The sequence below is a fragment of the Ambystoma mexicanum genome, chromosome 3p (assembly GCF_040938575.1).
Source record: "Ambystoma mexicanum isolate Mex_15411 chromosome 3p, UKY_AmexF1_1, whole genome shotgun sequence".
NCBI lineage: Eukaryota > Metazoa > Chordata > Amphibia > Caudata > Ambystomatidae > Ambystoma > Ambystoma mexicanum.
The window spans coordinates 836,559,346-836,580,240 of record NC_090925.1 but is presented as its reverse complement, the minus strand read 5'-3'; the positions used below and the strand labels follow the sequence as shown (position 1 = coordinate 836,580,240).

The window sequence follows — 20,895 nt, the reverse complement described above, 5'->3', positions numbered from 1 at the left end:
TGTGGGACAGGGAGCAGAGGGGCTGCAAGGAAGAGAGCAAATGGACTGGAGGACAGGGAGCACAGGGACTGCAGGACAGGGGGCAAATGGACTGAAGGACAGGGAACAAAGGACTACTTATACAGATAAACCACAAGGGCACTGGAACTGGAGCAGGTGCAAGCAATACCTGACAGCAGCAACAGGAAATTACAGATCAAGGCAATGGCAAACATGCTCAATTTGCGAACCCGCCTGGCTGTACCTTGGGCACCATACCTCAGGATAATCTTCCTCCTCCCTCTCTGAGCCTTGGGAAGCAAGAGGAAAGCAGGCACTTTAGTATGCACTCTGGGGATGTTTTATGGAGAGACCCAGCTCTTCCTAGCCACCATGTGTACTGTGGTGCATGTATTTTGTGAAATCCAATATGGCATTTCTAACCCTGTCCAAAGGGAATGCAAAGTCATGAATAGGCATGAAGGTAGTTCAGGGGGGTAGTGATGATGAATTCTGACCCCAGCTAGTCCTGTTCAAGTTGCATAGTCCTCACACTTACTTGAAAATGCTGAACACTGTATACGTGGTTGTCAAACTATGGATGTGCTGGGATTATAAAGCTCTGATTGCTCTTTTATTAGGTAGACTCGGAGTGTCTTGGGTTAGTTAGGATGGAATTGTCAAACTATGAATTTATAAACTGTGCTTAATGGGATTTATCAAGTTGGGTGTACACTGGGTTTGCCAAACGTGTGCAAAGTAGGAGTAAATCTGGTTTGTCAAATGAGGAGTATACATAGATTTTCAAATTGAAAACTCACTGGCGTGTTCACTTGGAGTATATTCAGGATTGTCAAACTAGGATTTTGCAAACATTGGCTATAGTTACATTGTAAAACGGTAACTATAATGATATTGTACAATCTGGCACTATACTGGATTGGTGACATTGGGAATACACTGGGATTGTGGTAAAAATGTTTATTTTGGAAATACAGAACATTCCCATAAAAACATCAACAATATAAATTACAGATCAATGCATAAAAATAAGTTCCTACAGCATGACAACCATACAAACCTTCAAAAATACAAAAAGCAACATTTCAAACAGTTCTCAATAAATATTTTCTAACAGTTAACACATTCTTTAAAAATGGCTCTAGCGCCCAACCTACACGTACTGAATCTGCCAATTACAGATAGCACAGGGCAGGTTCATACTGAAGAAATCGATGGCCCCGGAGGAGTGGTTTTAGCGTATGATCCCTAATAGGTGACAAGGCTGGACAAAACAATATAAAATGGGCCAAGGCCTCCTTGGGCGCTTCACAGAAAATATACGATTTGCTCTCATCGCCGTTAGACCAGGCTGCCACCACTGCTCTCAAATGATTACAATTAAAACGTGCCCTAGTGATCACAATGTGTTGAGGAGGGTTCTCTGCCCACCGCAAATACTTCTGGAGACCTGGACCCGTAATGATTGTAGGTTTCCTATTGGCAGCCATCAGGATCTCCAATGACTCCCTTTTCTCCAGGATGTGCTTGAGTACTCTTACTTTTGAAGACTTCAGAACCTTGCTAGACATAACCTCTAACTTATAGACACATTGAGCCAGACTCACTTCCACCAGTATGGCTTTCACCTGCTTTCATCTTCAAATAAAGACCCCTGGGGACCTGATAATTCATTAGCTCATGAGCCAAACAGATTTACTGTTCCCACAGACTCTGAGCCAATGACTGACAGGCTGGATTGTGATAATATCACTGATACAGGCCAGTTCCTGGTGCACTGCATAATTTGGGGCCGATCGAGGAAGCCCCAATACTCTTTTGAAAAAGGTCTTCTCCGCCACCTGGATGGGCCAGATGTTGCTATATCCCCACAACTCCGTGCCATACCTAGCAACAGAGGTAACGTTCCCATTAAAGTTCTTAAGTACCAGCTCCACCGGTTTTGCTTTAAACATGCCCATGGCTCTGGTCGCCCCCGCCATAGGCTGTTTCAATCTTGCATTCTGCTTCTTAATGTGGAAAAAAGAAGGTGAGGTGCGCCCTCTAGTTCCCAGTCCTGTATACCTGCTGCAGTTCAGTTGATCCTCTCCTCCAAGTCTCTAACAATCTTCAAGGAGGCAGTCTTTTCAGGTGTTACTGATTAGTTTCAATTTAAGTCTCAAGGAATTCTGGTAGCTGTAGTGATAACACAATTTTTTCAATTCAGGTGACCAGGAACCAACAAATGAATGTAGGCTTCGGTACAAAGGTTCACAGAAAATCTGATACCCAGATAATTAAAACTACAGACTCTAGGGATCCGCGCACGCTTGCTGAATATGGCCTGACATCTAGGTGAACGCTACATATCATGACAGCTGATTTTTTTGCATTAACCTTTAGATCCAAATAATCCATGAATGAAGAACAATCCACAATAAGATGCTGCAAGGCTCGGGGAGTACAGGCCAGCAGGACCATGTCATTCCCTTAGGCCAGTAGTGGCAGATGCTGCAAGGCTCGGGGAGTACAGGCCAGCAGGACCATGTCATTCCCTTAGGCCAGTAGTGGCAGATGCTGCAAGGCTCGGGGAGTACAGGCCAGCAGGACCATGTCATTCCCTTAGGCCAGTAGTGGCAGATGCTGCAAGGCTCGGGGAGTACAGGCCAGCAGGACCATGTCATTCCCTTAGGCCAGTAGTGGCAGATGCTGCAAGGCTCGGGGAGTACAGGCCAGCAGGACCATGTCATTCACTTAGGCCAGTAGTGGCAGATGCTGCAAGGCTCGGGGAGTACAGGCCAGCAGGACCATGTCATTCACTTAGGCCAGTAGTGGCAGATGCTGCAAGGCTCGGGGAGTACAGGCCAGCAGGACCATGTCATTCACTTAGGCCAGTAGTGGCAGATGCTGCAAGGCTCGGGGAGTACAGGCCAGCAGGACCATGTCATTCACTTAGGCCAGTAGTGGCAGATGCGCGCTACCCAAACTGGGGAGATTCGCAGTGGATTTAATAAGTGATCATAAAGACCATTGATATACAAACAGAAGAGCGGGGGGGCAGCACATAGCCCTGACGCACCCCTCCCTCCACCTGGAAGAGGGAAGGACACGGTCCATGTACCCCACTCCTCAGACAGGCTACTGTTGAAAGATGCAATCTCTCCAGAAGATCCACCAATACACCAGAACAGCTCATGGATCAGAGCACAAACCAAACCTTATCGTGATTGACCTTATTGAAAGCGGTGCTCAGATCCATGAAGGCAAGAATAATTGGCTCCTCCTTAATGTACCACCACCAGATAAAGATTGAAAGACTGCTCAGCAGTTCCGAGACCTGGTCTGAACCCTAACTGGATGGGAGAAAGAATATTACTACATAGCACTCAGGACTCCAATCTCCCCAAAAGAGCCCTCCCCATGATCTAAACACGGAATCTAAAAGCGGGATTGGTCTATACGACTCTGGTAGTGCCCTCCGCTCCTTTTTATATATAGGCTGGATCACCACACTAGACCATGAAGCTGGGGGCACACCCCCTGCACAAATGGCATTTAACCCCAAGGTCAAAATGCGGGCCCAGAGGTCCGGTTCTGAGATACACAAGTCTACTGGGACGTTGTCCTGGCCCGGAGCCCAATTCTGACCTTTGCATTTTATAGCTGACACAATTTCCCCTACCGTAAAAACAATTCTTCCTTCCATTACGGATAGTGACTTCCACTGGGGACCCATAACTAGCGGACGCTCAACAACCAAGTCCGCATGACGGGGATTATGAAGAGGGCAAAACAGAGTTTGTCAATAAAATAGTATTCTGGGATTGTGCAACCAGGACGTATATTCGAATTCTGGAAAATTTTAATATATTGGATTTCTTTAACAGTAAACTAGGATTTCAGTGCACTGGGAGCGTACTGGGTTGGTTAAACTGGGGCATACTGTGATGGTCATGTCGTGCCATATCATGACCTGGTGTACCGGGTTATCCCAATGTACACCAACACCTAAGAGGCTTGTTTCTAGAACGGTGGTGTACTACTTATTTTGCTTGACAAGGGTTCGAGCCCACACATTGGAGGAACCACCGAGTTTGCCGAAAAGTATCCTTTACTACTTCTGGCTCAAAAAGATATTTCAACTAAATATTGTAAGAATGTATCTACAGAGCATATTTCACCTATACTGTATACAGGCCACTACTGGTAAAAGATCTGTCAGGAACCAAACCTTATATGTGTACACACATAAAAAAAACACGTATAAACTTGTGGAAACAAAACATAACTAACCCCGCAAATGTATTAAAAAAAAACACCTACTTCTTTGCAATCTTTTGTTGCAAGCACTATTCTGCATGTAGAATATACCATACGCCTGACAGGTTTCGGTCCCCAAGTATTTGTGGGACCTTCATGGGGGCATGGCAGCCTAGGGGAAGTCTGTATAAGATGAGTAATGTATGTTTAAGAAGGGTATGCAAAGAGAAAAGTCATTTAACACACAATCTATATATTTCGTAGATTGTCCAACGTGGGAAAACCCTCTTACCTTGTGAATGAGAGGTGGCAATCGTGTTGGCCATCATGGGCTAGTGGATGCTGGCCCCAGAGGAGGTATGCAAGGGATCCCCAGGCCACACTCAGTTGGTCCCGGCATTAACGACGGGGCAGTCGGAGGCAGCTATACCAAAACCCCAGATCCCAAAAGGCACCAGAGACCCAGATCCTAGGGCAGAGTGGCCAGCCAAAACACCTTTAAATCCAAGTTTGGGTCAAAGAATGAAAGAAGTGTCCTTTCCCTGTAAAGGTAACTTTTCTCAGCCGCCATTTTGAAATCAATGTTTTTCCTTAGACTCCGGTAATGGACGTGCTGTGGATCAGTGCTGCTGGGAGAACGGAAATCTCCATGATCTGCAGCAAACATTTGCAGACTCTTCACCTTCCTGCTGCAGTTTCCAAAGTCAGAGAGATGACACGGAACAATGACAAGATCAGAATAAACAGGCCGCGCCATGTGCCTGACAGAGTGCCTGCGTAGGGCGCACAAAAAACATTTCCTTACAGCAGAAGGCTTCCGCTTCCCGACCAAAGAGGGTTCCTTAAATTCGGCTACTTGCTGGAGGAAGAAATTCAAAGTACGTTCAGACACATGCCACGTGGGGAGGGTCCCAAATGAATCCAAGATGGGGGGGTTCGGCCTTACATGACTGTTATCCAACACGTGCACTGAAACCAGTTTCAGTTGCAAAGCAATAGACTAACAAATCACCTACCAATCTTCATCTAGTCCATATTCCAAGCAATTGTCTCAGGAGCATAGCTTAGAGCCAACATGCACACCTTGGAAGCAAGACGACACGGAGCAACACAGGTTCGATCTCTGGGTCCGCGCTTAGAAACCTCTGGGTATTAAGCACGTTATAAATAACCTATCATATCATATCACCACCGAAGTAGAGGAGAGTTCAGTCTTCAAAAATCAACCTGCTCATGTCAGCGGAGTGGGGTGTTGGTGAATGAGCTGCAAGAAGGTGTTTGGAGAGGATCGGTGCATGAAAGCTTCACTAATGCGAGCATTGCTTGGAGGGCGAGAGTGGGATTGAAGGAGGAAGGTTGTCATCAGATGAGTGTTTCTGGAGGACAGGTTTTCATTTGGAGAAGAACTTCCATCCTGGAAGAGGAAGGTTACCATTTGGAGAGAGGAATACTGGAGGTTGCGAGGAGAAATACATATTGGAGAAGGAAGGAGATCATCTGGAAAAAAGTATTGAGGAGCTAGAGGGAGCGAGCGGTGAGCCCGTCTAGAGAGACGGAGATTGTAGGGGAGCTGCCTAGTTGGGGGAATATATTTGCACTGCGTGAGAAGGATGTAGGAGAACATGCAATTCAACTGACCAGTAAGATCAGGGCACTTCGAGCAGACCATGTCGGTCCGGGGCAGACTGTAGAGGACCGAGACAGCGCAGCCTCACTGAGGAGCGGGGAGTCTATGACAGATGTGGCAGGAGGGGCTGTTCTGGGGACCAGCACCTCAGAGCCTGGAGATGAGCAGCAGGGAGGACCTAGTAGGCAAGCATGTCCCTCGACTTCTGGGAGAGCCGGCTGTGATGAAGAAGACCCCCCTCTGTCTTAAACGGCTGGCTGAAAAACGGAGACACAGCTAACTTTCTGACAACCCCTACTATGGACTTTACAGATCCGGGTTCATGGTCCCCAAAACCTACAAACCAAAGACAAACACCAGGGTAATCCAGCGGATATTGGACTATGGCCAGGATGAGCCAAACCCTCGAACTTTGTAAGAGACTTTTTTTGTGTTTGTTTGACGCTTCATCATCGCGGAAGTTACCTCCTGTTTTGGTTATGTAATGAACAACGTGTCTTTCGACAACTACATCCTTGTGTCAGCCTATGTTTGCTTTTCTCTCGAGTCCAGGTGACACTATTACTAAGTTAGAAGGCTGCAATCGTTTACACATGAAAAATTCTTCACTCCATTACTAGGCCTAGTCTAGATACAAAAATAGATTTTCAGCTCTTGGTTCATAGGAATCCCCCAAAAGAACAGAAAAATAGGAACAGGTTCTAAGGAAATATCCAAAACCATAAAGCAGAAACTCCCACCAAAGCTAAAGGAGATGTGAGTCCATTGCATCTACTCCACCGGTTGCCTGTGGCTGCGAGAGAATGGCTTAACTGCCCAGAATACTATGCGTGACAACATGCATGCCACTTCCTCTGTCTACTCTGAGTACTTGCCACCTAAATCCCTCCATGCTATGGCAATCAGCAAGCAAGGTTCCGCTGACGATAAATAGAAGCAACACTAAAACCAGTGGTGGTTGCAGATTAGCAACAAAAACTGGGAAACTGACTATAGCCATTAAGGCTTTTGTCATGTTGACAGTTGTGTTTTCCGGGGCAGGAGAGCGGGTCCGGTGAGAAGTGACTGTGGGAGGGAAGGGCCGGGGTTTTAGTATGTGCTGGAAGAGGTATGACTAAAGACGTGTTGTACGAGCGCTCTGGCTCTGTCTCGTTCCTGCGGCGTAGTGCGGTGCACCAGGCTCACCGGGCCATCCCTCACTGAGGGCCCGTCCTTACACTGGCGACGAGGTCACGCAGGGTGCGCACACGGACTCGGGCCGCAGCGGTGGGCTGTATCAAGGCAGGGAGCGGCGGGCAAATGTTCGTCCAGGCCGCAGTGGTGACGGCGGTGCCCCGCCCAGCAAATCAAAGGGAAATCACATTAAAGGCATAATGGAGGTCGGGGAGGACCGGACCCTGGCTGTGTGGACGGATTGCCCCTTAATTTCATGCAACTTAAGTTAAAGTGGAGAGAAAATTGATTTAAGTTAAGGGGAGTCCAAACCTGATTAAGAGCAGTTGTTGTCCTACAAATGCAGGAGATACGGCCCATAGGAACTGGCTTGGTAGTATGTTCATGGGTCAAGAAGTATGCTCCATACTGAACACAATGGGCCTCATTACAATACCGGTGGTAGCCGTGCCGGTATAAACGGCACGGCACGCTTCGGCCTGTTATTTTTTTTCCGGCAGCCAGGAATGGGCAATTACCGGGTCATTATGGCCCTGCCGGACCCGGTAATTGCCCATTCCTGGGCGGCGGAAAAAAATGCTCTCCATTCCCATTGAGCCCAGTAGGGCTCAATGGGAATAGGGAGTCCGGATGCACTGCCACCATTCAAAATGGTGCCGGTGCATCCGGCATGCTCTGCTCGTGGGTGCCGGCCTGCCCTACAGGCCAGTCCTGGCGGGTGGGATGGCACCCACAAGCAGAACTCATAGTTTGCTGGTACGGTAACAACGGTACCAGAAAGCTTACCGGTACCATTGTTACTGTACCGGGAAACTTGGGATGATGCCCAATGTCTCTAAAGAGCAAACATTTAAAATGAAGAAAAAAAAACTTCTTTGGGGGAGGGGAGAAACTTGTCAACATGGCTGCCACAATACTGCTGCTGCTGCGTTCTGTTGGAGTGGCCCCTTGCCAATGTGTGGATCTTACCTGCACAGGCTGGGACTGTATGTGACCAGGAACAGGCCGGGATTAAGAGTTTAAGGGAAGTTCATGGTTCAGGCCAGGTCTGGGAAAGATAGGTTGCGCGGGCACAGACTCGAAGCGGTACTGGGAGGACAAGGGGCGTAGCAAAAGTAATGGGTTACGCTGGTTGGCTGCCATGTACTCAATGTTCCACTCCAGGTGCAAATAAGCTGTAGGAAACCATTGGTTATGAGAATGGAGTGGGTGTGATGGCTGATTATTCAGGATGCCCTTCAGGGTTTAAGCACCATGAACATCAAATCGGGCCTCCACCATTGGCTGAAGAGTCTGGGAGATGCTGCCATTGCTTGACATGGATGAGGGATGTTGCCTTTGGCTGAAATTGCCTAAGGAAAATGCCATTAACTTAAGTGTCTGAGGGATATTACCATTGGCTGAAGTGACGGGACACATCCTCAGGGATGTGTGATGGGAGTTAGTGGGGACAACGTTCCTTTGCCTTAGCTGTGATTGACACACCTGGGCACTAAAATGTCAGCTGAGTGACAGCAGCAGAGTAATGAGATACAGACTGGGCAGTTGGGCATTAACAACATGGTGACAGTGTCGAGACGATAGAGAAAGAGAACTTCCGACATAGGATGTGATGGTGACATGGCGAAGGTGAGCAATGCACAGTCAATTGCCACTACACAAATGTGATTGTGCACTAGCACCTGGAGAGTATCAAGCGCTGGACGTGATTACCATAATAACGGATTTCAGGCCCAGATAACAGGACAGCCTCAAGTAATATGGCAAAACACTACTTTATAATTAGTTCACTAAAGTGGGGAAATCTGGCAAGCATAACAAGTCGTAGCTCACACACACTCTAGAATACATTTCAGTTACACAAAGGCTTTATACCTCAATGTACATCAGCTATGACGTCACCCTACATGGCAAATAGCAAAAACCTATCGGGCAGAGGGATAGGTTATGGTAACATATATACCTATAGCTTATTTAGATGTTCATAACATCATTGGTAGCCCCTTATCGAGTAGGCACGCCTGGAACAACTGGTACAGAAAATAGTAGAATATTAGCAGCAGATTGGCTTCTGCAACAATGTATAGTCCCTCATTACATAGGCCATCCTGATTGGTTGGCACCCTCTTCCAACCTTGGACATTCGGCTAGTTAGCAGCACGTAAGCAAAACGATAGCCACGTGTGTGGAACAACGTCAGACAACTGCCCACTTGGCCAATTAGCCAACCATCTCATCCCTAAACCAAGACCTCTTTTTTGTAGTTGATCTACCTCGCTGACTGTTCTCTTCTCTGGAACCTTTAAGGGAGTGAAGGTACATTGCTATGTTCGTCTGGAGCGTTATGAATATCCTTCTTTTCTGGTCTTGCACCTCGTATGAGGACACCATGATTTTGACCATCTTATCCTTCTATTTAGTGCTATTTGATTAAATTATATTAGGTGCTATTACTCTCCTTGTCCCCTGGAGACTTGGTGGCTCTATCTTGCATATGATTTCTGCATCTTTGATTGTCCAATACTTGGCATGTGCAAAGGTTTACAACTTTACTTAATCTAAGAGAAATATGTCCTACGTATCAAAGAGGCTTATCTTCTTGGACTCCTTTTGTGCTGTGCAATTGCTTCTTGCTGCAGCATCCTTGATCTTGAGCCAAACAAATATTCTTTGTTCTTGCACAAATGTGTATTTCAGTAACTGTCAGCTCTGCAGCGTTAATCTCTCTCCTTGGGATTTTTAGCTTACTATTATACGAAACCGATGTCCATCTTCTCAACCTGGCTGCTTTACCTGCGTTATATTTCATACGTTTTAGCAAGCTTATATATCTCTCATCTACCTTGCGTTTCTGCATATATACATCTACTGCATCTCTTCTTACTTCTCAGTGTAGATGATTTCTTAACTTTTGCATATTTGTTTAGTTTATTACTTCAGTCACATCTTAATTCTTTAAGTATTTGTATACCGTTTCAATGCGTCATCGTCTCTTCACTTCATGACGTCACTTAACACCTGTCAGACTTTAATTATAGTTCATCTATGTCCAGTGGTGTCTGCAGACTCCCTTCTACCACATCAGTTTGAGGAACCATTTGGTACCGTTGTCAGAGCGCATGACGTCTTTCATATCTCTGAGGCAGTATTGGGACGATACCAGGTGTCATGCACAGTGCTTTCTTGCTGTTCTTAGAATATGATGGAGGTGAGGGGGTGGGATCCATGGGTGACGTGTACATCTGATTCTCTACATGATTGTAACAGTTACCTGCTAATGGTGACTGCACAAAGAGATGACAGTCAGTGCATCAGATTAATAGCAAGATGTTGACCGGGTGGCCGTAACAGGGCGAATGTCTGATGGCAAGGCCAAGGATGGTTCAAGGTGGCATCAGTGGCAGCTTGACCTTGATAGGGCGATGATTGAATGATGACAGAAGGAGGTCAGCGATGCTAGCGCTGGTGAAATGTTTACAGGGTGTTGGGATTACAGTGGCAGTAGTATGATGACAGGTGGACATGGTGAGCATGGTTTGGTGATTGAGACAGGGTGACGATTGAAAGAGGGGGACAGCGGCTGGGCAGTGGAACTTCAAAATGGTGGTTACAGTGGCAAGTATATGGCAACAGAACAGCAGTGAGAAGGTGGTAGGAGGTTACAAGACGACTGCATAACAATCTAAGCTTTTGTGGCAGGTCCTAGCAAACCTAACTAATAATTATCACTGAAATTGGGTACTCTTCTGGAGTTGTCCCATTGTTAACTTGTTATGTTGCCCGGTGCTTTTTGTTTAACAACTGCTTGGCGTTCCTTGTCTGTCCACGCAGAGTGCTAGTTTGCTTCTGGTAGGGGTGGTGTAATGCACGAGGCCACGTAGGAAAAGAGGGAGGAGACGGTTACCTGGATAGAGGGAGAAGCAGATGGGAAACCAGTGGTGTTGATGGGTGCAGGTCATAATTACCCGAATCCTGAGTGCGAGTCTGGTTCTATGGGTTTGGCAGTGGCACTTGAGAATGTGTTAGGAAGGAACCCAAGACCTGTTGCTGCGTGTTAAGCGCTGATGTGGGGGATGTGGTAGAGCTAAAAAGATGCAATTCATCATAGCTCAATTAACGTTGAAGTGGTAACTGACAGTTCAAAGATTACAGGTTACTGTGTGGGTGGGGAATGGGATTTGGGTGTGTAGTGGAGGCTGGAAGGAGATGTGCGACGGGAGTCGATTAGTCAGAAGAAGGGGGTACGAACCTGGGCGCAAGGTAGTAGGCCCAATCCGAGGAAATATTTAGGATGATCTGTTAGAATATTGTCATAAAGATTGATTCAATGAATAGCTGGGAGTCTAGTGGGACAAAAAGGAGTGCAGTGGTGAAACAATTAATGCAGTGTAACCAAGGAGAAGTATGGTTGGGTAACCAGGGAGTAGAGTGCGGCTGATCAACTGTTAATTTAGCAGTACCAGCATTAATTTAGCAATGCAATCTGTTACCTAAACAGTAAAACTAGTGATCTAGGGCAAAACAAGGAACAAAAATACTGTTGGAAATAGCTAACCAAGTACTGAAAATTGAGTACAGCAGTAGAACGAACGGTTACACTAAGAATGTGATCATGAATTCTGGACACTCGAGGAGCGGAGGGCAGGTGGGCAACAGGTATTGTGCAGGTCTAAAAGTTAATCTGGTAGAAAATCATTCTGGCAGTGGGACAAGAGCACAGGTTCAGCCAAGTAGACTTTCATCTCCAGCAATCAGGAGTCAAGGACAGGTGGGCAATAACTAATCTAGTGAAGGACAGTAGGCCCTCCCCTTAGCTCGTCTTGCTGTTCTCACTTCATCATACCTCTTACTGCCGGTGCAGCAATTCTTCATCTGGTGTAACTGTTTGCCTCCCCAGTGAACTTTTCGAAGCTCCCTGCGCGGCTCTTGCACGACCCTATGGATCCCTGATGTCGCTGCTGCCATTAAGGTAGGTGATAAGACCTGCTCTGGGACAGATGAGTCAGGAGCCACTTTGAAGGTAATACCTTTACTTGGGTTGTAAGGTGCAGGTTTAGGATAACAGGTGCAGGTAAGTTACATAGAGAGAGAACATCCACCAGCCCCCTTACTCTGGCCCGGGCTCTCTTCAACTGACGTACACAGAATCTCCAGGGGCATTCACACCACAACATTCCACAGGCATTCTATCAAGCAGGTCTTCATGCAGGACCAAGGCAGGGAAACACAAGACATAACAGTAGCCTATTTATTTTTTACATCCCTTTAACTGCAGAGCTTAGCAGGAAGCCCTTCCTGCAGCATAACCACAGTGTGTTAGTTACAGGAAACATAGCTCTGTGGCTGGCACTTTCCCGCTTATTCTATCCCCCGTTCGTAGACCGGAAGTGGCTTCATTTGAATGTGCAGAGTCCCCGAGTTGCGGGTACAGTCAATGCTGCTTTGCCCCAGCATGACATGCTAAAAATCTGCTAAAATCTGACATGCTGAAAATCTGGGCTTGCACGGAGTACGCAGAAAAGCCGCATCAAATGACAGAATCGTGAAAACAAAAAAATGGTTTCATGAGTAGAGGAGTGGTGGTGATGTGTTGCGTGCAGGATTGGAGGGGGTTGCGGGTGTGCATGGGTGTAATTTTAGGGGGGAAAGGGGTGTTTGTCCCCTCTCCCCCAACTTTCATGGTACACCATTTTGTCCCCATTCATTTGGCTGGAACACCTTTTCTTCAGATGTCATGTCCCCCCCAACATTTTCAGCAAAGTTACTCCACTGCAGGTGTGCTGCCGTGGTATGATGACAAAGCTCTAGTGGAGCCATGCACCATGCTAATTTAAGTGTTACGTTTTGATCTGAAATAGGTTCTCCAGAGTAAACTTTGGGTTAGTGCCCTTCTGAACCAGGGGCACCCACTGTTTCCAGTGGAGCGGCGTAGCGGGCATTTGCTTTCTTCCTCCTAGGTGCACATCTGGTGGCGCAATAAATGTGTTAACCTCTCGCTTCCGGCTGTGCCCTGGAAGCCAGTCACAGGAAGTGTGCCCTACTTACCCTGGAAGCCAGTCACAGGAAATGTGCCCCACTTACCTTTTAGTAGTGGTGATCCTCATTCAGGAAGTGACGACTGTTGGTGTATGAGAGATTGGCCACTTGTGAGGGGGGGGGGGGGGGATTACTTCATTTTTACATCCTGTCTCCATGAGGCCCCGGCCCTTGCGTTTTTCTTTTGAAACAGAGTACGTTGAGAACACATGGTACCAACACTAATAAGAAAGCGCAGAGGGTTAACGCACAGGGATTTGTGCTTAACCTGCAGATCACAGGTTCCAATGCATGTCAATGGCCCTGTATCATGGCTCTTCATGTAAACACGTAAACTCTCCCTCTTGTGAAGTTTAAAATCGGTGTGCGTGAGTTGAGTAAACAAATATTTGTATTTTTAAAGCCGACGAAGCACAATTCTCTCTAAGTGTGGGCATGCTAATATTCACAATTCTATCTAAATGCATCTGCCGGTCTGGATATGGTCCGTCCGGTACGTACGAGTGGGTGAGTGACTTGAGGGCTTTCGTCTGGGTCTAAGTATGTATTTAGTCTCTGGAGCCTTCCTTTTGTGGCTATTTTCCATGATAACTTATGCTCTGTCGAGTGGTTGGTTCTTTGGTTTGAGTGTTTGTCCAATTTGAGAGTGGCTGAGGTTGGAGTTATTTTCATTGTTGTTTTAATGTCTGGGCATTCGAGTGCATCTCTGTTGCGGTTACGCTGTGAAGAGCCATGATTTGAGGAGTTTCCAGAATGCTAGGTGGTTTGTTGTGTTCCGTATATTCTTAGGTAGGTCATTCCAGGTTTTGGGTGCCTGGTGAGAGAAAGAGGATCCTCCAAGTTTTTTTCTGTTGTAGGGAGTTTTGGTTCCAGGCGTATGTCGGTGCTTGATCTAAGTGTTCTTGTCAGTTGATGGAGGCTTAGTTTATCGCTTAGGAATTCTGCGCCTTGTTTTTGTATTGCTCTGTGCGTGATGCACATGGACTTAAACTTTATTCGCTGTTTTAGTGGTAGCCAGTGTAGTATTTTTAGGGCTGGTGTGATGTGTTCTCTTCTGGATAGCTTGAGGAGGAGTCTGGCTGCTGCATTTTGTATGCATTGCAGTTTTTTTAGAAGTCGTTCGGGCATGAGCAGGTATAGGCTATTGGCATAGTCTACTCTGGACATGATCAGAGCGATGATGGTAAGTGTTTTGCTGGAGAACGACAGGAACAGTAGGATCCTTTTTGCTGCTCGCAGGAGGAAGAAACATTTCTTGATTACCGAGTTTACTTGTGGCTCTAGAGTGAGGTTGTTATCCATCAGGACCCCTAGGTTTATTTACAATTGATGATGGTTCTGGTGTGGTGCCTAGCTCTCTTGGCCAGGGGATGCAGTTGATGTCTCCTCCCTTTTTTGAAACAATCATTATCTCTGTTTTGCCTGGGTTGATTTTGAGATGGTTGAGGTTCATCCAGTTGAATATGTCACGAAGGCAATTCTCTAGTGTGATGTTTTCTTCTCGGGTGTCTTGTATGTTGAACATTATTTTAGTATCATCGGCGTAGTTGTAGCATGTGAGGCCGTGTTTTTTAATGAGTTTGATAGGTACATGTAGATGTTGAATAGAAGCGGGGAGAAGGATGATCCCTGTGGTACTCAGCACGCGGAGTCTCTGGGTTTGGATTTAAAAGGTTTCATCCATACTGTTTCTGGTCTGTTTGTTAGGAAGGATTTTATCCATAGTAGGGCAGTGTCTGTTATCCCTAGTCCTTCTAATCTCTTTATGAGGATGGCGTGGTTGACAGCGTCGAAAGCTGCAGACAGATCAAGGAGAATCAGGGCGGTACTGTTGTCCGAGTCTGCATTTGTTTTTAGGTCGTCCCATATTGAGAGGAGAGCTGATTCTGTTCCTCTCATAGGTCTGAAACCAACTTCTGCCTGGTCTAGTTGGCAATGCTCTTCTATGAATTCTTGGGTTTTTTGGTAGACATACGTTTCTAGCAGTTTGGCTATGTAGGGTATGTTGGAGATGGGTCTGTAGTTGGATAAGTCCTCTACGTTTCCTGTTGTGTCTTTGAGTAGCGGCTTGATGTAAGCTGATTTGAAGGCCTTTGGTACTTTACCTGTTGAGATTGAGAGGTTGAGGAGGTTCCTGTGGTATTCCATGGGGGTTCCTTGTTTGAGAATTGTTTTGTATATGTCCGGGGGGTAAGGGTCTTTAGGAGAGCCTGATTTGTTGCTTTGGTTTACCAGTTTGACGAAAGCCTCAACTGATATTTCTGGGAAGTTTCGTAGCTTGTTTGCATGTTCCTCGTCGGTGTCGGTGGGGTTTGAGCTGTGATTGTTTGGTCTGTTTTGTATGGTGTGTTGGATGGAGGTTATTTTGGTTTTGAAGTGGTCTCCGAGGTCCTCGCAAAGTTTCATCGATGGAATTGGCGTGTTGTTGCAGCCCGGTGGGTTTTTTATTTCGTCTATGATTTTGAATAGTTCTTTTTGAGTGTTTGGTGCTCTGAAGATTCGGTTGTCGTAATGTTTCCTCTTCGCTTTTTGTATTTCCTTTTTATATGAGCGGATCTGTTGTAGGAATTTCAATTTGTTTGCGGGGGTGTTGTTGGTCCTACATTCAGATTCTAGTTTTCATTTTTTTCTTTTCATGGCATTGAGTAGTGGGCTGAACCATTTTGCTGTAGTTTTCTTACGTGATGGGGTTAAGGGCTTTTCTTTGGCGATGTCGTCTAGGGTTGTTGCAATCCAGGTATGAAGTAGGGCAACTTTTTTGTCTAGGTCTGCTTCTTCCATGGTTGATGCTTGTGGTTTGCTCAGTTCTAGGAGCTTGGTTAGGTTGGTTTTTTATGGTTCTCCAATTTCTTTTCGTCATGATGGGTCGTTTTTCTTGTTGCTTTTTTGTTGGAGTGGCCATTGTGATTATGAATGGAATGATGAGGTGGTCGCCCCAAAGTATTTGAATTGGGGGTGCCGTGGTGATGAGATCCTTGTTGGCGAAGATTGCGTCAAGTGTGTGCCCTGCTGAGTGGGTTGCTCCTTTGACTAGTTGTTGTAGGTTCATGGCTGCTAGTTGGGCAGTTAAGGATTTTTTTGTGGTTGTGGTTTCTTTGTCGAACCAGATTTGAAATCTCTGAGGATGATCAGATGATTGTACTTGATGGCTAGGATGGTGATTGCTTCCGTGAAAGCGTCTATGAAAGTCGCATCGTAGGTTGGTGGTCTGTATATCAGTATAAATTTCAGGTTAGTTTTGGGGTTTACTGAAAGTCGTAGTATTAAGGATTCACATTTATCGATGTTTAGTGGATCTTCAATTTTGATGGCTAGTTGTTCCTTGTGGATGGTCGCTGCCCCCTCCCCCCTCCTCTTTTGGATTTTCTGTTTGTTTGGATGCATTTGAAGTCTTCAGGCAGGCAGTTGATGAGGGTGATTTTGTAGTTGTCGTCTAGCCATATTTCGGTTACAAATAGGATGTCTATGCCTCCTTCTGACAGGAGGTTGTATATTTCAGTTGAGTGTTTGGACATTTACCTTGCGTTTATTAGGTTACAGTGGATTCTCTGGGTGAGATTTTGTTTTAAGGTTATATGTTGTTCAAGTTTGTAATTGTCTGTTTGTGGTGTTTCCGCATTGATGTCGGTGGTATGAAGAACGGCGACGGCTGCTTCTTCATTGAAGCGGTCCAATAAGTTGATAACAGGGCTGATTAGTCATGGTGTTTCTGCTGTGATGCTGCTCGAATGAAGATCAGCTGTGGTTTCCTCATTGAGTCCGATTGTTGGGTGGGAGGTAGCATTGCTGGTTGTCAGTGCTTCACCGTATTGTGCGGGATGTAGTGGAAATCGATGTTGCCCCTCTGTTCTTGTGATGTAAGGGGTAATGGGGTTGGAGGCCTCCCACTCTCTTGTTGAGTACTCCCATCTTTTTTCCGCGTGTTTCAGGAAATTCTTTGCATGTTTCGAGGTTTCTGTGTTGGGGTGACTGTGTACCGTGGTTGTTGCGAGGTAAGGTGTGGGGTACAAGGATTTTTCTCTTGTACATTTTGTTCCGGTTATGGTTTTTTAGGTGTGTTTCCTTCCAATGGGGCTGCTTCTTGTGGGTTCTGTCGGTGTTGTGTGTTCGTGTCTCTTGTTGCACGATCTTGTTCTCTTTCTCTGCGTCCTTTTCTGGGTCAGGCCATTTTCCAGTTTAAGTGCAGGCGTAGTAAGGTAGTTGGTCCTCTATGCTGTGTTGTGCAGTCACAGTCACAGTGACCTCGGTTTTTCCTTCTCTGGATACGCTGTGGTGTTCTCTGGCTCAGTGTTGCTTTCCTGTCGGTGGGAAGGGGGTGTTTCCTAAGGGTGCACTGTCAGGGACGGGGGGGTTGGGGTGTTAACGGTCTGCTGGAATGGGACTTAATTGAGTTAGGTTGTGGTGGGTTTCCGGGATTGATAGAGTACTGAACTAAGCGCAGTTAGATTATTTGAGAGACCTGTATAGTGTGATAGAGTCCTATCAGTGAAATCTAAACATCACACAATTCAGTTTGGAGACAGAACCCCTGCTAGACCTTAGAGACCTGTACAGTGGGAGAGAGGCCTAACCATGCAGTCTAAACATCATACAATGCAAATTTGGAGACTGGACCCCTGCTAAATTTGAGAGGCCTATCAGTGCAATCTAAACATCATACAATGCAATTTGGAGACAAAGCCCCTGCTAAATTTGAGAGACCTGTATAATGGGAGAGAGGCCTATCAGTGCAATCTAAACATCATACAATGCAATTTGGAGACAGAGCCCCTGTTAAATTTGGGAGACCTGTATATTGGGAGAGAGGCCTATCAGTTCAATCTAAATATTACACAATGCAGTTTGGAGACAGAGCCCCAGCTAAATTTGAGAGACCTGTATAGTGGGAGAGAGTCCTATCAGTGGAATCTAAACATCATACAATGCAATTTGGAGACAGAGCCCCTGCTAAATTTGAGAGACCTGTATAGTGGGAGAGAGGCCTATCAGTGCAATCTAAACATCATACAATGCAATTTGGAGACAGAACCCCTGCTAAATTTGAGAGGCCTAACCATGCATTCGAAACATTATACCATGCAGTTTGGAGACAGAACCCCTGCTAAATTTGAGAGACCTGTATAGTGGGAGAGAGGCATATCAGTGCAATCTAAACATCATACAATGCAGTTTGGAGACAGAGCCCCTGCTAAATTTGAGAGACCTGTATAGTGGGAGAGAGGCCTATCAGTGCAATCTAAACATCATACAATGCAATTTGGAGACAGAACCCCTACTAAATTTGAAAGGCCTAACCATGCAATCTAAACATCATACAATGCAATTTGGAGACAGAACCCCTGTCTCCAAATTGCAATTGCACCCCAAAAAAATACTGATGTCCAGATGTTAAGAGTAGGGGGCCTTTGATTTCACTATAATTAGAGCTTGCAATGAGCTGGTGTAGTGATCAGGGTGAGTTATGAGAAGGCGAAAAGCAGACTTATGTTAGGACCTAGGATACTGGGAATGGCAAAGGTGGGGGTGTAGTGGGGGGACAGCCCCTGGCATCATGGACAGGTTTGTAAGTCAGGCCGTTACGTCCATTGGGATCAGCGTCTCCATGTGGCTCCATGTTGAGTTCTCTTATTTATCGCAGTCAGTTTTCTTGTATCCTCCTTTTCCCTGCTGACCATGTATGTTCATGGTTCACCTGCTGGTCAATGTTTAATGTCCATGCCTTTTTTTATTTACTTTTTTCCTTTGAAAAATATATTTCACAGAAGACACTAGGGTTACCCATCCAATGCCCCTAGACTGATGGGTCATTAAAGAATCTATAATATAAAAATTACCTGTGGCCCTTACCATTTAAAATGGAACGGCTATAAAGGCTATTGCTGAGTCTATGCACATGGAAGGAGGTGAGATGCTGATGAGCTGAAGCCGCCTGCAATACCCCGCCTTTAACACGTAGGGACCGATTCATGGAATTACGTGCAGAAATCATGCAAAGGCCACGTGCCGAAAATGCCACTGCCGAAAAGTCAACTGCATGAGTATGCACAATTAAGAAAATCTGCGCGCAACGCGTATTCCTGGAATTGTTTGCGTAAAGTAACAGTATTCACAAGTCCTGGCTGGAACACCCCCAACACGCCCACACGTAAAGCAGGAAATACCAGATCAGCTACCTTTGCGCAGTCCCCCAGGCGCAAATACATGCACCCTTCAAACAGTGCTTTGGGTCCCCGGTAAGCAGGCCTATGACTTGGCGAGCATGCGCAGGGTCTCCTGTAACTGTATCCAGCACCCCGACAACATGCGTATGAAAAATCACAACTCAGCAAAAACTCTGGAAAAGTGCATGTGAACCCACGTAAAACTTTCCTGCACCACGCGACACAGCGTACGCGCAACCCTATGTTACATCGGAACCCAGATGAAGTACACGCACCCAGAAACACAACATGCAATCCCACCTGCGTGCTGAAAATCTTACGAGCAAGAATAGTTACGCCAGCCTTCGGGTGGCGGATCCTATGAAGGACTTGCGTGGCCATTTCCCAGCCAATAAGTTGGGTGATTGATTCCATTAATTTGTCTCTTGCTGCACAATAGTGGCAGTGCGAAGAACTGCCTGTAGGCCGTCCCTCGGAACGCCCACTTCTTCACAAGTTATTCCTTATTTCTGGTGTTCAGCCCCCTTGCCAGCCCTCTGCGCAGGCCACGCCCACCCACTGCTCAGAGTATCGCGCTAGGCCCTTGACAGCTCGCACAGGGATTCCAGGCCAGCGTGAAATCCACACCAGTCCAGGAAAAGTCCATGAATCAACAGAGTTACGCACGCAGATTGGACGCAAGTAGCCTATTTTCTGCACGTAACATTCCTTGAATCGGCCCCTTAGAGTCTCGCTCAGTGACCTGGCCGAGCTGCCTATGAGGACATGATGCTTCTCTGTGGTCAAATATACAACTGGGTGTTACGCCCCAGATGTATTATGGCGACACGTAGAAGACATGAAGTTATCAATAATGCTATGAAGCTGGTTATGCTGTGCTGTATTCAATGTAACACTGAGCAAGACTTGCCCAATAAGGAAACACTAGAGATGTCACATCATACATAGGTGGTGAATAATCGACAATGTCTGAAAGCCAGATGTTTGTTTAGTCCTGATGAAGGCCATACATAGCGGCTCAAGGGGCACAGAAAGAACGGCTCCCATAGGCCAAGACTCAGTGGGAGTATTATTTGTGCTGTGGTTAAATGAGTGTGCCACAGGTGGTGCACTGCTTGTGTGACTTATACAGAGGAGACAGACACCTATGGAAAAGTGAACACCTATAGAAAAGTGACAACTTTGCAAATCTGCTGTAAACCATATAAATGAATCTAGGTGTCTGGTGATCTTAATTTCTTTTCTTCATTTTCCACACTTAAAATCACTGCCTTTACTTTATAAGAAGAGACTCTCTGTGTTTGCTTTTAAAGCATATTGTGATGTGCGGTTCTTTGTAAGAAAATGCTGTTTGAATACAAATAAATACGGATGTGGTGTGATTCAATGATAACATAAACACAGGCATGTGTATATGAACGATAAAGAGAAAGCTTGTGTTATTACTCTTAGTCGCCTGAACACAATCTGGTCCCATTAAAATAACTCTACTTAGTTGATCCCACAAAACAACACCTGTGTGACACATAGTGTCATAACTTAAATGAGCTGTGATTCAGGAAACCAAAACGGACTTTGAGAGTGACAAGTACACAGACCCTGGACCGAGCCCTGTTCACCTCCTGGTCACCTCCGCCGTCGTCTAGGCCCCCCCCCTCT

At 46.1% G+C, this 20,895-nt stretch overlaps 1 protein-coding gene across 4 annotated transcripts in view; it reads left to right on the top strand.

Annotated features, from left to right (window-relative positions):
- HSD3B7 (hydroxy-delta-5-steroid dehydrogenase, 3 beta- and steroid delta-isomerase 7) overlaps positions 1 to 20,895 on the top strand; it is a 544,661-nt gene that overhangs the window by 193,566 nt on the left and 330,200 nt on the right. Inside the window, exon 1 of one of the 4 annotated variants that reach the window (XM_069651924.1) lies at positions 11,990 to 12,008. The exons of the other annotated variants lie outside the window; for them this stretch is intronic. The gene's annotated coding sequence lies outside the window, so the exon portion shown is untranslated. Of the gene's footprint in view, positions 1 to 11,989; positions 12,009 to 20,895 lie in introns of those variants that run through there. 4 annotated transcript variants of the gene reach the window in all.